Source organism: Rattus rattus, chromosome 9 (assembly GCF_011064425.1).
Source record: "Rattus rattus isolate New Zealand chromosome 9, Rrattus_CSIRO_v1, whole genome shotgun sequence".
NCBI classification, from domain to species: Eukaryota; Metazoa; Chordata; class Mammalia; order Rodentia; family Muridae; genus Rattus; species Rattus rattus.
The window spans coordinates 65,123,417-65,138,233 of record NC_046162.1 but is presented as its reverse complement, the minus strand read 5'-3'; the positions used below and the strand labels follow the sequence as shown (position 1 = coordinate 65,138,233).

At 54.1% G+C, this 14,817-nt stretch overlaps 1 protein-coding gene across 5 annotated transcripts in view; it reads right to left on the bottom strand.

The window, feature by feature from the left end:
• Rbfox3 (RNA binding fox-1 homolog 3) overlaps positions 1 to 3,942 on the bottom strand; it is a 438,537-nt gene extending 434,595 nt beyond the window's left edge. For all 5 annotated transcript variants that reach the window (XM_032912140.1, XM_032912143.1, XM_032912142.1 and 2 more), the window contains exon 1: positions 3,519 to 3,942. The gene's annotated coding sequence lies outside the window, so the exon portion shown is untranslated. The remainder of the gene's footprint in view (positions 1 to 3,518) is intronic.
• Positions 3,943 to 14,817: the final 10,875 nt, after the last annotated feature.

Here is a 14,817-nt window from a genome sequence, read left to right as displayed (position 1 = left end):
CAGCTAATCCAAAAGATGTTGATACAAATGGGAGGTGTCTGCGAAGCCGGGGGCCCACGCAGGCAGGAAGGCCTGCTGCAGGCGAGGACTCGGGGAGAGGCGGGCTCCCCAGCAGAGACAGCTCTGTGGAAGGGGGAAACTTTCGAGATGGTTTCTCCCCCTCACTTGTTCAAAAATAAAAAATTCCTCACCGCACGCACGTCAGCTGCGTGCCAGGCCCCATTTGTCTTTATAACGGAGTATCAGGCAGGAGTGAAGGAGATAAATAAACAGAGAGAGAGAGAGACAACAGACCAAACCTCACAAGCTCACGGACGGACTGGGGAGGGGGGGGCGGGGAGGTGAGCCTCGTGCTGCAGTCACTCAGAAATAACATCTCAATTCTTGACCAGTGGACAGATTCACCTCTCCTCCCTGCCCCAGAATATCCCCCACCATCGCCACCACCGAATCGGCACTTCTAGGTATGACAGATGCTCTACTGGTCCAAGCCTTTCTGTTTGACCCCACGGTCCATCCAGGTCCAAAAGACGGTCTGCACTGTGGGGGAGGGGCGGGTAAATCTTGCCCTGAGGAGCAGGGCCTCTAGCTTCTATATAGCAAGGGAGCAGGCAGGTACCAGGATGCCAGCTAGAAGGCCACACAATGGAGGCCAGACCCTGTTGAGCCAGCTTAGCTAAGACCAGGTGCTAAGAAATGGCATCGTCTCTGCTTGCCTAGTCCATCCCCATGCATCAAATAGCCCTTCCATCTCTCTTGTCTGGCTGCCACAAGACCACACACTGGGGAATGACGCCCAGGAGACTTCCTTGCTGTAATTACCTCTGCTCTGGCCTGGACCACCCTGACCCTGGTGGCATGAGGACTTCTCCTGTTCCCTCCAGGCAGGATGAGGACTAATAAGTCCTAGGTCTCAGTGGCCACAGGACACAGTCAGACAGAGGTGGAACGCGGCAGCTCGGCCCTAGCCCTGTCCTTGGTGCTGCCGACCTCTGTGCGGCTGCGTGGCGGGTCGGCCTTTGCTCCTGATCAGCGTCTGGTCCCTGCTGAAGGGCAGTAAATTCACCCAGGCCTGCTGCGGCTCTGCCTGAGGTCGTGGAGCCTTTGCAGCGAAGGTGAAGGCACAGCACTGCTAGAGGCCCGATCTATGGGACTTTCCTAGACTCCACGCTCTTCCTATAGACCCAGGACGATCTGGTTGTTTGGGTCCCAGGCCTCCAGGAAGGATGGTACAGAGTAATTGTCCGGGTTCTCTTTCATTGGCGAGAGTGGGAGGGCGTGCAGAGCGGTTGAAAACGTTGATCTGTACCAGAAATCCTCGGTGGCTCAGGGCAAACAGCTTGTACGACCTGGCCAAACCTCCCCTGGCACTCAGCTGCCTCCGTAGGAGCACCTGATGGGCCTGATGCTCCCCCTTCAGCTCTGCCTCGCCTCCCTAGCCTCCTGTGGGTTCCCCATCTCCCCCTCTCCAGCGTGGAGACAGCCCAGCTCCAAGCCCAGCCGGGAAAGGAGGGGTTAAGCGCTGCTTCCCCGAGTGTGCAGTGCGCTTAGCTCCCACGCAGGGAGGCCTCTGGTCTCCGGGGAGGGCGGAGGCGGCAGCTCAATCCTCCCTCCGGGCCCACGGGAGCTCCCTGCCCGCGGGAGACCGAGGGGCTGGCCCTGAGAAGGCGCCCCCTGACCCACGAGCCCACCCTACAGAGGCCCTGACCGCCTCGCAGCCGCCAGCGCCTGTCTTCCACCAGCAGGCGCCTTCTCTACAACTTTCTCCCTTCCCAGTAGTCGCTCACCTGGAGGGTCTGGTTTTAATTAGTGTAATATCCCCGTTACCAGCGCAGCCTGATTAAGACATCCGCCCTGATCCGCGATGCGCACTTAATGAGCTCGTTTTGCCGTAATGTTTGTACTTTTTTTTTTTCATTATTTTTTGCAGACCAGTAAAACCAAAGCTGATTTCTGCTAAAAAACCTCATTACCCGAGACCCTACTCCATTAGCCCCGTACCTACTCTGGACCCTAGACTCCCCGATGCACGCCCGAGGCGTCCCCAGCTTGGCCAACGTTTGTGACAGAAAATTAACGACCCTGCGTGCACCAGAAGGCACTTCACCTCCAGCCGGAGGAGGAAGGAACTTGCCCAGAAGAAAGGATCTCTCAGTCCCTGTCCTTAGCTTCCACTGTGGGTGCCTCGCACATCGAAAGACTACCGGCGCCTCCGGCGTCCTTTTTAAAAGTGACCATTAAATAATTAGAGTGCGTCTGAAAAGCAGAATCCAAAAGGGGGAGCAGGAATGTGGCTCTGCCGTTCTGGACTTTCCTCACCTCGTTCCCCCCCCCATACTAGCCGACGTCAGTGGGCTTCGTGAACAGCCAACCAACCCCCAACCTCATCTAAGACCCAAGACCCTGAGTCTGCTCCAGCTGTCTAGTAGGGTCTCGATGCCCCTTCGTGCTCGCCGCGCCTTAACAGACTGGGTGCGAGACCTGGGTGGCCAGAACACTGAGGGGCTGCGTGCCAATGGATAGAGGCGAAGCTTCATCAGGGAGCCCCCAAAGGACCGCCGGCCTGAAGCCACCCCCTGACACCCCTCTCCTGAAGAAGACAGCCGCAGGCGAGCCCCACCGCCCCATGGGGCCACTAGTCAGAAAGTTTGGGCTAGGGTGGTGCAGGCCATCTTAGCAAAGCTTTCCCAAACAGGCTGTCCCGGCCCTGTGGCTGTGCCTAAGCGAGCAGTAACCTCCGATCCTTGTTCACGCCTGTGGGAAGACTCGGCCCCGAGCGCCCCCCAGCTCGCGGACTGGAGAGCCCTGCGCGCCACCCGCGCCCGTTCCACGCATGCCGGGGCGCTGCGGGCCCTGGTCCTCCCGAGGGAGCCGAGGAGGACCTCAGCCCTCCCACAACTCCTTGGGGGTCATCAGTTCCTCAGTGGCTCTCCTCCTGGAACCCAGCAGCTCTCCTGAGACTGGGGGTGGCGAGAGTCGCACGCCGCAGCGCATCAGGGTCGCCAGTCCTGCTTCCAGCCCCTCGGGTTGGGGCCGCCTCTCTGATGTGCCCCGCGGGCTGGGATCTCCGCGCGCCACGGCTTCCCCCCAGTCTGGGAGTTCCCAGAGCCGGGCATTGTGCCGCCGCCGCCGCCGCCGCCGCCGCCGCCGCCGCCGCCACGGGCACGCAGCGCGCGGGACTCCCCGGTGTCTCCATGGAGCCTGACCCTGGGCCTTCCCATTCACAAAATCTCCCCTCTGGTTTCCCTGCGGAGCCCTAAGCCCGGAGCCGGGACCCCAGCCCCCGCAGAACTCAGGAACCCCGACCCCGCGCGCGGACCCCTGACCCCCAAGGGCGCCACCCCATCCTCGCGCGACCTCAGGTCTGTCCCTGGCCATGCTCCACAGCCCCGCGTCCTCGCCGGCCCCGCCTCCCATTGCGGGGTCCCGTGCGCCCCTCCCCGGGCCGTGCCCACAGTCCCAGCCGGCCCCTCGTGATGGTGATGACCGAGGTGGAAGCCCAGGGTCTTGCTACTCACGGGTTCAGCGTTCCCCGCGGCAGGTGACGGGGCCCTGGCGGCCATGCCCCGGCTGCATCCCGGCCGCCCAGGCGAGCCGGCGGCAAGGAGCGCGAGAGGCCGGGTTGGAGCGGCGGTGGCGGCCGCAGCGTCTCCGGCGATCACGCGAGCTGCTGGGGCAGGCTCCCGACTGCTCTCGGAGGAGGTTTCCGCTGGTTCCGGAGCAACGGCTCCGTGTCCCCGCTCCGCTTGCCTCGCCGACTCTCTCTCTCTCTCTCTCTCTCTCTCTCTCTCTCTCTCTCTCTCTCTCTCTCTCTCTCTCTGCCCCCCCGCTCGTTCCTCCGGCTGGCTCGGCTGAAGCGAGAAGGCAGCAGGAGCACGCGGCGGCGGTGGCGGTGGTGGCGGCTGCACGGGCGGAGCGCGCAGCTCGGCGAGAGAGGAGGGAGGGGGCTCCGGCGGTCGCGCGGCCAGGGAGGGCGGCGGGGCAGGGAGGGACGCGAGCCAGCTGAATGTGGCCACAGGAGCTCTGGAGTCCCAGCTTCAGCCTCTTAACAACAGGGATGCGTAGGCTGGTGAGACTTGCAGGGCACCCTAGAGCTCAGTGGCAGCTGGGTTCCTCTGAGCTCACCACCACCACCACCACCACCACCACCACCACCACCACCACCACCACCACCACCACCACCACCGTGGTCTCACCTCCTCTTCCTCCCTCCCTTCTCCTGGGCGATCTCAGTGTAAGTCATCACTAGCGACACTTAGCAGGACCCCTGCACCCTCATTCCGCTGGGACCAGTTTCTCTCTCTCTGCCCAGGGGTCCCTAGAAAGACTTGGTCGCTGAACGGCAGGAATGAATGTCCCCTCCCCCACACCTCTCCAGCTAGTCTGCAGCGCCCGCGCCTAACTGGCCGCTGGGGAAGACCCTTAATAGGCCTGGAGTTCCATGCCTTGCCTTCCTGAGAATCACAGGGCAGGCAGGGAGGCGGGAGGCCTACCCTGGAAGAGGACACAGGGAGCACACATTTGTCCCCGCTGATAATCCTGTGGCCTTAAATATTTCCAGCCAGGTCAGTTAGGAGAGCCTAAAAATCGGAAGCGTTCCAGCCTCCCCCAACCCAGGGAAAGAGAGCCTAGCATGCTCTGAAGGCTGGCATCTCTAGTGTTGGGAAGAGAAAGGGGCTGGGAGGAAGACATCATTGCCTCTGAGCTGTCAAGATGAGACCCAGGTATAACAGTAGGGTCAGCCCCCAGCATTTGGCTCCAGAGTTGAGCAAAAAGCCTACTTGACTCCCAAAGGCTTGGACTGGAGCAGCTACTGTTCTATGTAAAAGACCAAAATAAAAAACGACCGCCATGCAGTGCCTGGACTTGGGAACCTGTGCTCTCAGAGGACATCTGCAATCTAAAAAAAATTAAAAAAAAAAAAAAAAAAAAAAAAAAAAAGCCTGATACAGGTTGCTGAGTGCTGTGCTGTTTGTAAACCGACCGGCCTGTTTCTTGCACCTAACTACAGCTTTCAGTCTGAGGCACATACCATGGAGCCTGGAGCTCCGTGGATAGGGCGACTAGACAGAGTGGAGAAGAGAGAGAGTAAGAATGGCCTTGAGGCTCTCTCTGGCTAGCTGGGCTGCACACTGCCTTACCTACAGAGTGAGGGCAGACAGTGTTCAAGCTGAGTGGCTGTTGCCTTCTCGGGAGCTTTTAATTCTGGTCCTTCAGCCTGTCTGGGCCATTGATCTGTCTTGCCCAGTGGGAATCACGTGCTTTAGAGCAAGTAAGCAGCCTAGCCCTGCAACTGAATATAAACACCTTGTCTCTTGGACATTCATAAGAGTCTCTGAGATGGCCAAAGCCCCGAATTTGAGATGGCACAGCTCTGCCACTACAGACCAACTGTTTCTTTCTATGTGATCTGGTGACCGTAGCTTTCATGTCATGGGGTTGCTGGCTAGGCCCATACACACCCATCACTAACCTGTCTCGTCTCCCTGGGCCAACCGTGTCTCCCTCCTGGTTCTTCTGCCCTGAAAGCCCTTCCCCTGTGGTCCAGTTCCTGCTGCCCTTCTAATCCTGCCCTTAGAGCCCTCCCAGAGACCAAAGTCTGGTTCCCCATACTGCACTGAACAAGCCATGAGCTTCAAGTGAAAGGGCTCAGGACTGAAACCCTAGTCACACAGCCACCTCCAGAGGCCATTCCCAGAAAGGTCTGCAGGTGGCACCAAGCCGTCTTCCAGTCTCCAGACAGGTTCCAATCAAACAGCAGTCAGCCACTCAGAAAGCTTGGTACTAAACTGAATGAAGCAGGCACCTGTAGCCAGGGGCAGCCATGTGGCCTGACCAGTAGGTTATCCCTCAAGAACAGGCCCCGGGCCATCAAAGGATCTGCCCAGAAAAGAGTGACAGGGCCTGTGAATATAAGTCTATGCTGAGATTAACAAAGATGTTATTTTTAGTGTGTGTGTGTGTGTGTGTGTGTGTGTGTGTGTGTACACGCCAAGTGAGTGTAGTGCCCTCAGAAGCCAGAAGAGGGAGTCAGATTCCCAATGGCTGACGCTATAGGCAGTTAGGAGCCTCCTGACTGGATGCCGGAAACCAAACTCATGTCCTCTGGAAGAGCAGGAAGTGCTCTCAACCACCGAGCCATCCATGAAGCCCTGTAGAAACTTCATTTTGAAGAATATGAAGATGTAGAAGATACCACTCTAGCCATCGCAAGGTCACAGCTCTCCCTCAGAAAGATACAGCAAGGCACAAAAAGAGATTCTAAGAGAATTGTGATCATCAATCTGTCAGTATCCAGACTCTCATAGGAAACGGGTATCTAGATGTGACCCTAAAATACATTCCTCGTGCTGTGGTGGCCCCCAGCCACAAAATTATTTTCACTGCTACTTCATCACTACAATTTTGCTACTGTTACGAATCATGATGTGAATATGTGACATGCAGGATATCTGGTATGCCACCCCTGTGGGATGGGTCTCCACCCACATATTGAGAACTCCTGCTTTAGGGGGAGTTGAGTCGGGAAGGTTCACCCTCAATATGGTTGATCCTATTCTATGGGCTGGGGTCCTCAACTCAGTAAAAAGGAGGAACAGAGCTGAACACCAGTAGTCACCTCTCTCTGCTTCCTGACTGAGGTTGCGATATGTATGACCAGCTGCCTCACACTCCTGAGACCATGCCTTCCCCACCATGATGGACCGCACCCTAAGACTGAGAGCCAAAGCGAACCCTTTGGGTTGCTTTATATGTATTCTGTATCAGCACTGAGAAAAAGGTGATCAATACTGCTTCGATCGGTTAGTGATAATGTGTGGTGTTCCCTCACAAATACCGAGAGGCTGGCGGTGTAGCAGAGAAGACAGCCACGTGTTGTGGACTGCTGGAAAGAAACAGGGCTGGACACAGGCCTGGAGCTCACCTGAGTCCCACCTGCTGCGGTGAAGGCCAGCACCAGAGTCCACAAAGGGAGGAAGGCAGAGTCCCAAGTGCCTGGGAAGCCCCACTCAGCCCCATAGCCCCATTCTCCTAACCCTCTAGATCAGAGCCAGGGCCTGCTCTTGGAACTCTGATCAGCAGTAGGAAAGAATACTACACCTACCTTTAGGATTCCCAGCCAGAAGCACCAGGACATGAGCCCCACTTAACATGGAGGGTCAGTTCTAAAGGCCTCTCCCCTAACGCTGGCAGCCCAGACCCAGCAGAACTCTAAGCACAGGCTCTAAAAGAGGGAGCCGCTGAACAACTTTCCCTGGGGGAGGGACCAGGGGGGGAGGGCTGGAGGAGACAGACGTTGGACAGGGAGGAGAAAATATCAGAAATAGACATATTTAATATCCTCAAAGAGATCAGAAGAGATATTGCAACCAGAACCAGGAGCAGGATGCTATTTTAAGAACATTTAGAGAACAAAAAAGGGCCGGGGAATTAAAAGCATGCGAGCCGAAACAAAAAAACTCAGCAGACTGGTTGGAAGATAAAAGTAAGGGAATGTTCCAGAAGGCAAAGCAAAAAGACAAAGGGGAGGGGGGTAGAAAAGGAGGAGAAATTAGATGGTGTGCTCATGAGAGCTGGCACCCGCACAAAGGAAGGAGAGAAGGGGGGGGCGTCGCAAATTATTTAATTCAAGGAATTCTCCACACAATGGATAGGAATTGACCCACGTCAGAGCATATTCTCACAAATACAAAACACTGAAGATGGAAAGAAAAATAAATCTCAAGTTTCGGGCTCCATTCAGGAGTCTCAACGGGGCAAGATAACAGACACTGGATGCTGGAGACTTTGGATGCTGGAGTCTCAACCTTTCTAGTGCAGTCAGCAACATATACTAAATATCCATTCTACCAACTCTGTTTCTCTAGAGAATCCTGGCACATGTGCACCGCACATAGAACCTCCCTGTGTTCCCATCTACGCCAATTTACACGTTCAACGACAAAGCATTCACGGAAAGTCAAGCTAAAAGGATTTCCCATCAGCCTCTATTAGGCCCACAGGTGTTCTGCACCCCAGGATGAGTTTATGCTACCCAACAGAAGCCTTGTCATCCAGCAGAAAGCAGTCCAAGGTTGCTCAAAACAGTTATAAACTCAGAGAGGCGGACGGGTCCCCAGCCCTGCAAACCCACACGCATTTGTGTCTCCCTGCTCCCACCCAGACCTTTTGCCATTTCCTTTATCTTCAGGGGTCTCCTCTTTGGCCTGTCATTAGTGTGTGTGGGGTGTGGGGTGCCACGACTTGGAAAATGTAATAGTGAAACAACCCACTAATGCCCCCCACACAAAAGCACCAGTGGGAACGCAAAGCTTTACTGTGAGCACGGTGCAGTGGTGCACACCTGAAATCCCAACACCTGGGAGAAAAGCTGGAGCAGGAGGATCAGGTTCAGGGTCATGAGTTTGAGGTCATCTGAGCACAAGTCAGGCGCTCTAACCAGATCTCTAAACCATGCTGTAGCCCCTGGCCATGTGGCTGGTGGTGAGGCAGAAGGGTATTCATTTCAACAAAAACCCAGCCTCAGTACCCACACCACAGCTGTTCTTGCTCCCCAACGTTCTCACAGATGATGATGCTCTTTGCCTAAAAGACTCAGCCTCTCTCCCTCTCCTCCTCTACCCCCCTGCTCCCTCCCAAGTTCTCCTCAGGGACTCCTCCAAACACAAGACCCCTACTCTTCCATCACCCCAGTTCTAGAAGCCCTAGGCAGACAGCCTGAAAACATGACAGGCCCAGTCTCCCCTCCGGACATTCCTGGCTTGTAGTGCTGTATCCCTAAATTCTGGCCTTCGTCACGAATGGTCCCACCTCCACACTACCTCCCCAAAACCACAGAAGTACACTCCTGACTGCCCAGCAGCCAGTCTGAGCCACCCTCCTCCTGGCACACTTGACACCTGAAGGCAGCTGGCTTTGCTACCCATACGCTCCAGAATCGTCTTCCAGCCTGGTCTCTCTCTCTCTCTCTCTCTCTCTCTCTCTCTCTCTCTCTCTCTCCCCTCTCCCCCCCCCTTCCCTCTCTCTCTCCCTCTCCTCTCTCTCTCCCTCTCTCTCTCTCTCTCTCCCTCCCTCCCTCCCTCCCTCCCTCCCTCCCTCCCTCCTCTCTCTCTCTCTCCTCTCCCTCCTTCCCTCTCTCCCTCTCTCTCCCCCTCTCCCCCTCTCTCCCGCCCTCTCCCTCTTCCTCTCCCTCTCCTTCTTCCCTTCTCTCTCTCTCTCTCTCTCTCTCTCTCTCTCTCTCTCTCTCTCTCTCTCTCTCTCTCTCTCTCCTCTCTCATATAAAGAGGGGGGCCCTCTGGCTGTTTCTCTGAGATGAGAGTGTTCTCTCTCAACTCTTTCTCTCTCTCTGTTCCCCCCCTCTCTCCCTCCCTCTCTCTCTCTCCCTCTCCCCCTCTCTCTCTCTCTCTCCCTCTCTCTCTCTCTCTCTCTCTCTCCTCCTCTCTCCCTCTCTCCCCCCCCCTCTCTCTCTCTCTCTCCTCTCTCTCTCTCTCTCTCTCTCTCTCTCTCTCTCTCTCTCTCTCTCTCTCTCTCTCTTCCCCCCCTCCCCCCTCTCCTCTCCTTTCCCTCAGGACTCTGATTTGGGCTCCTCCATCTGCTTCTCCTTGCACACCAGCTTCCCAGAGCAGAGCATAGGGAAGGCCTGCCAGCTCAGCTGTCCCCTTCGCTGATGTCATCTACAACTCCCCACTGTCACCGGGGCTGAGTGCATCCACCTCAGAGCAGCCCCTTTGTGTGCCACAGACAGGGTGTCCTGCAGCTCCCTCAGCAGCGACTGATCAGGACCCTGCCTCAGATGCTGCCAAGGGTCGCTCCAGACGAGGGGAGTAACAAACCTCCCATCTGATATCTTATTCAAGAGCCCCCAGAGATGGGTCCAGTTGCTCTCAGACCTAATATCCAACTTCTCCAAGAGGGGGTGAACCACTGGCCAACTGTCCCATCTCCCCACAGATGGATGGAAGATGTCAGAAGTGAACAGGCAGCTGAGGGCTCCAGGCCATGGCTGGTATGGTTCGTTCTCTGCAGGGGAGCAACCGTGGCCTTGGAAGGAATGAAGGTTTTCTAGGGTTCCATTCAACTTTGAAAACCAGAGGGTGATGGCTAGCCCCAAGAGCCTCCTGGGACAGAGAACGGGGTCCTCACAGGGGCTCTGCACATTCCTCTGCAGTCCCTGAAGGCCACTTGCCTCGAGTGGGACACACACCATATCTTGCGGCTCAGCCCGTGATTACACAATAATTCCCACCCAGAAAACAAATTAAAAATAGGAAAAAATCCATCGGAGCTGTGGGTCTGCTGCTGCAGCGTGGTGTCGGATTGCTAGGCAACCCCAGGCAATCCTGCAGGAAGGAGGTCTGTACGAGCTGCTCGCACAGAAGAAGGGCTCTTGTCCCTTTTGTGTGGATGTACTCAGCCAGATCTGAACAGAAGTCCTGAACAGAGAGGAGGTGCCGGCTCTGGCGGATGGCGGAGCTCACGTCCTTCTTTGGACAATTGGATTTTTCAGGAGGATGACGGAGAAGAGAGGGGTGGCCATGTGATGACTAACATCTGGAGCTACACTGGGAAATCAGCCTGATTTCTGCTTCCCGAGGCCCAGGTGTTTGGAACCGGGCAGGCAAAACAAACGTCAGGGTGCTAATGGCTCTTCCTGGTTCCCAGAATCCATTCAGCAGGAAGCAGATGTAGGCTAGGTTTGGAAGGCTGGAGAGAGCCAAGAGGGAGGAATGGAAGAGACCCTGGGGGGCAGACAGGAAAATGGATCCAGAAAATAATGAGGGTCCACCGCTGGATTTGTGCTCCCAAGAGCGAAATGGAAGCCAGGAGCCCACACGCTTCTCTCACAGCCCAGCCCAGGCTCAATCTCATTAAAAACGTTTGTGGATGTGGAAATATTGACTAGAAGCACCAAATGCTTTAAAAAGGGGGTGGGTAGCATCATAAAAACAGAAGAAATTTGTCGTTTGATTTGAAGTTTCACCAAGCACCTAGAGGGGACCCCATGGCTTCTGGGAGGGGTTCTGTGCCACCACAGCAAAGTCTCACAAAATCAGCACCTTAACAGGGAAATGACCATCAGGCCGGGCGAACTCACACACCTCCCAACCCAGCTCTCGGGAGGCAGAGGCAGAAGATTTCAAGTTCCAGGCCAGCCTGGACCATTTAGCAAAATCAAAAGCAGTAAGAGATCTGTGGAGACGGCTCGGGGGGGAAAGCAAGAGGACCCAAGTTCAGGCCCAAGAAGCCACGTGAGAAAGCTTTCCTCACCAAGACAATTTTAGTCAATGTTTTGTCAAGGCAACAGAGAAGCAAATAATAGCAACATTTTTGCCATGCCTGGGCACCTGTATGCAAGCATACACACATACACACTCACACACAGACTCACACATGCACACTCACACACACACTCACACATACATACCACACACACAGACACACACACACAGACACACAGACACACACACAGACACAAGCAGAAACAGAAAACATGTACCTGAAGGAGAAAGATATCAGCCAGGCCAGGCCCCCCCAAAGGCTGTAGGGGAGATCGTGTCCTCTCCCTGGCTCTTCTTAGTTCACATCACTGTGGTAACTGTGGATTGACAGCTTTGCTCAAACCTGCCTGTACTCGTCTGGTCATGAATGAAGGACCTGGTTTCAACCATAGAGGCAGATGGGCTTCGTACAAGTGGACGACATACCTGTGTGATCTCCAACGTTCTTGATAGACAGGATTAATGTTTGTTGTTAGAAGCTTATTTATTAATAATATTAATAATTATTATTATATTATAGTTTTGGAGGAGGTTTATTTGTTTGAGACAGAATCTCACTACGTAGCCCTAGCTGGCCTCAAACTTGCTATGTAGGCCAGGCTAGCCCCAGCCTCAGCAATCTGCTTCTCCATCTCCTAAGTACTGGATTTCAAGGCCTGCACCAAACACCTGCTGCTCTGGATGACTTCGGCCTCAGACGCTCACCATCTTAGTAGACAGCTCTGTCTGAGGGAAGAACCTCCTCGGCTGGAAACCATCCTTCCCCACTGGTGCCTGCCTCTAGGCCGCTGTCTTAGTTTCTTTTTCTGTTGCTGCTTACATTGTATCTACAGTCAGCAAGCAAAAGGAAACAATACAGTTGTTCAGATTTCGTTTTCTTATTCAGTCCCAGGGAAGGGTGCTGTCCTGTCCACATTTAGGGTAAATCTTCCCATTAATTAACCCAACCTGAAGAATCAATCCCTTGCAAGGTTGCTGGGAAGGCTAACCTAATCTAACTGTGCTCACTGATGATGTGTTCAGAGATTTGACTCCTGGGCAATTCTAGACTATCTCACGTCGAATACTATCAGGCACCATTAGGTATCACTGCATCTGTCTGTAGGAAGCACCTCCTAGGGTCCTAGAAGATAAGGAAAACAGTGCCCGTGGCTCCCTACTAAACTACAGGCCGGGTCAGATGTGTGACCGGGTCTATACACAGGTGCATGTACGGTCCTACAGGTGTTCTTATGGGCCAGGTCAGGCACAGATGCATGCACGTCTGTATACAAGGTCCTGCGGGTGTTCTCAGGCCACCCTGCCCACTCTGCCAGCTCAGGTGGAATTGCACTCGATCTCCCATGTGGACTGAACCTGGTTCCAACCCTTTGCAGCAGGCAGAGGCACTTGGGTCACAAGGCAGGGCTCCCTGTTCAAACTCCATTACCGATAAGGTACAGGCTGCCTCACTTCAAGCTGGTTCTTCCAGACAGATGTCTCTCAGCACATGGGAGGGGGGAGCAACTGCTCCCGCTAAATGGAGCCCACCCAGTCATCTTGAGGGTCTGCTGTTGAGTCAAGCTCCCTCACCTCCAGGAACCAGAATTATTTCTTTGGGCTAAGGGGAGTCACAGTGTTCCCCAGAGTAAGCAGCCCTGCTTTGTGGACACAGAGAGTGCTATGTGTGTGTCTTGAGGGTGTCCTGATGAAATCAACTGTTCAGATCTACAGGGGACGTCTGACGTATATCCCTCTGAAATCCACACACGTTACTGCAACTACCTGGGAAGTTTCCTCCGGCCCTGTGCCAGCCACTCATCTGCTTCCTGCCTAATCTGTGTAACACAGGCAAACCTAAATTTTCCAGATTTTATATACATAAAATGACGGGTACCTGCTGCCCTTCCTGGTTTCTGCTACTCAGCACAATCCCCAAGAAGGGTCTGAACAGCTGCAAGCATCAAAGGTCTGTTCCTTTTCACTGAGGGGTAATATCCACAGTGCGGATAGGTTATCACTTGCTTACCTGTTTGTGTATAATTTGGTTATTTTATTTATTGAATCTTTATGCATTTGAGTTGCTTTTTTTTGGGGGTAATTCAAGCAACCTGCTGTGAACATTCACTCGAAGAAGGGTCTTTGTGTGCATGGTGTATCTGTTTGCACAAATGTGCTCACGTGTGTGTGTGTGTGTGTGTGTGTGTGTGTGTGTGTTGTATCTGTTTGCTCACCTGTGTGTGTGAATGTATGTTGTATCTGTTTGCTCGTGTGTGTGGTGTATCTGTTTGCACAAATGTGCTCACGTGTGTGTGTGTGTTGTATCTGTTTGCTCACCTGTGTGTGAATGTGTGTTGTATCTGTTTGCTCGTGTGTATGTGTGTGTGTGTGTTGTATCTGTTTGCTCACCTGTGTATGTGAGTGTATGTTGTATCTGTTTGCTCGTGTGTATGTGTGTGTGTGTGTGTGTGTGTGTGTGGTGTATCTGTTTGCTCACCTGTGTGTGTGTGTGTGTTGTATCTGTTTGCTCACCTGTGTATGTGAGTGTATGTTGTATCTGTTTTTGTGTGTGTGTGTGTGTGTGTGTGTGTGTGTGTGTGTGTGTGTGTGTGTGTGTGTGTGTGTGGTGTATCTGTTTGCTCATGTGTGTGTGTGTGGTGTATCTGTTTGCTCACCTGTGTGTGTGTGTGTTGTCTGTTTGCTCACCTGTGTGTGAATGTATTTTGTATCTGTTTGCTCGTGTGTGTGTGTGTGTGTGTGTGTGTGGTGTATCTGTTTGCTCACCTGTGTGTGTGTGTGTGGTGTGTTGTTTGCTCACCTGTGTGTGTGTGTGTGTGTGTGTGTGGTGTATCTGTTTGCTCACCTGTGTGTGTGTGTGTGTGGTGTATCTGTTTACTCACCTCTGTGTGTGCCTGTACAGAGGACAAAGATTGATTCTCGGTGTCTTCTCTCTTGCCTTCCACCTTACTCTTTGAAACCACGTCTCTCACCAAACCTGGGGCTGCTCAGCTCAGCTCGTCTCGCTGCTCAGCCAGACCCTGGGATCCTCCTACCTCTGGCTCCTCATATTGTGGTTACAGACATGAGCATATCCGACGTTTTTGTGGGATTGGGGGAATCTGAACTCGGACCTTCATGTGTGCATTGCAAAGACCTTAGCTAAGGAGCTATCACCCCAGGCTTATTTATTTTTAAATAAATGAACTAAGCGAAGGCAGATAGGCCTCTCTCTGCCTCCATCTGTCCCTCGCTCACACACAGGGTTGGGGGGTGGGGAACTGTTGTATGTCAGGGAGCACAGCCTATGAGGAGAGTGGGGAGCTCCTATCTGTGGCTGCTCCAGAGAAAGACCTGCTGATGAATAATTGATGGGAAATGGCTCATTATGTAAACAGAACAGGAACACGCTACAGCTGTGGAGATATGGATGACAATCTACATCCGGGGCAACATGTGACATCTGCATGGGGCCAGATGGAGGATGTGAAGGGAGGAAGCACAAAAAGGCCTTGGCCAGGGGCGAAGGGGTCAAGAAGCTTCCCTGGGCTTGTCCTCCACA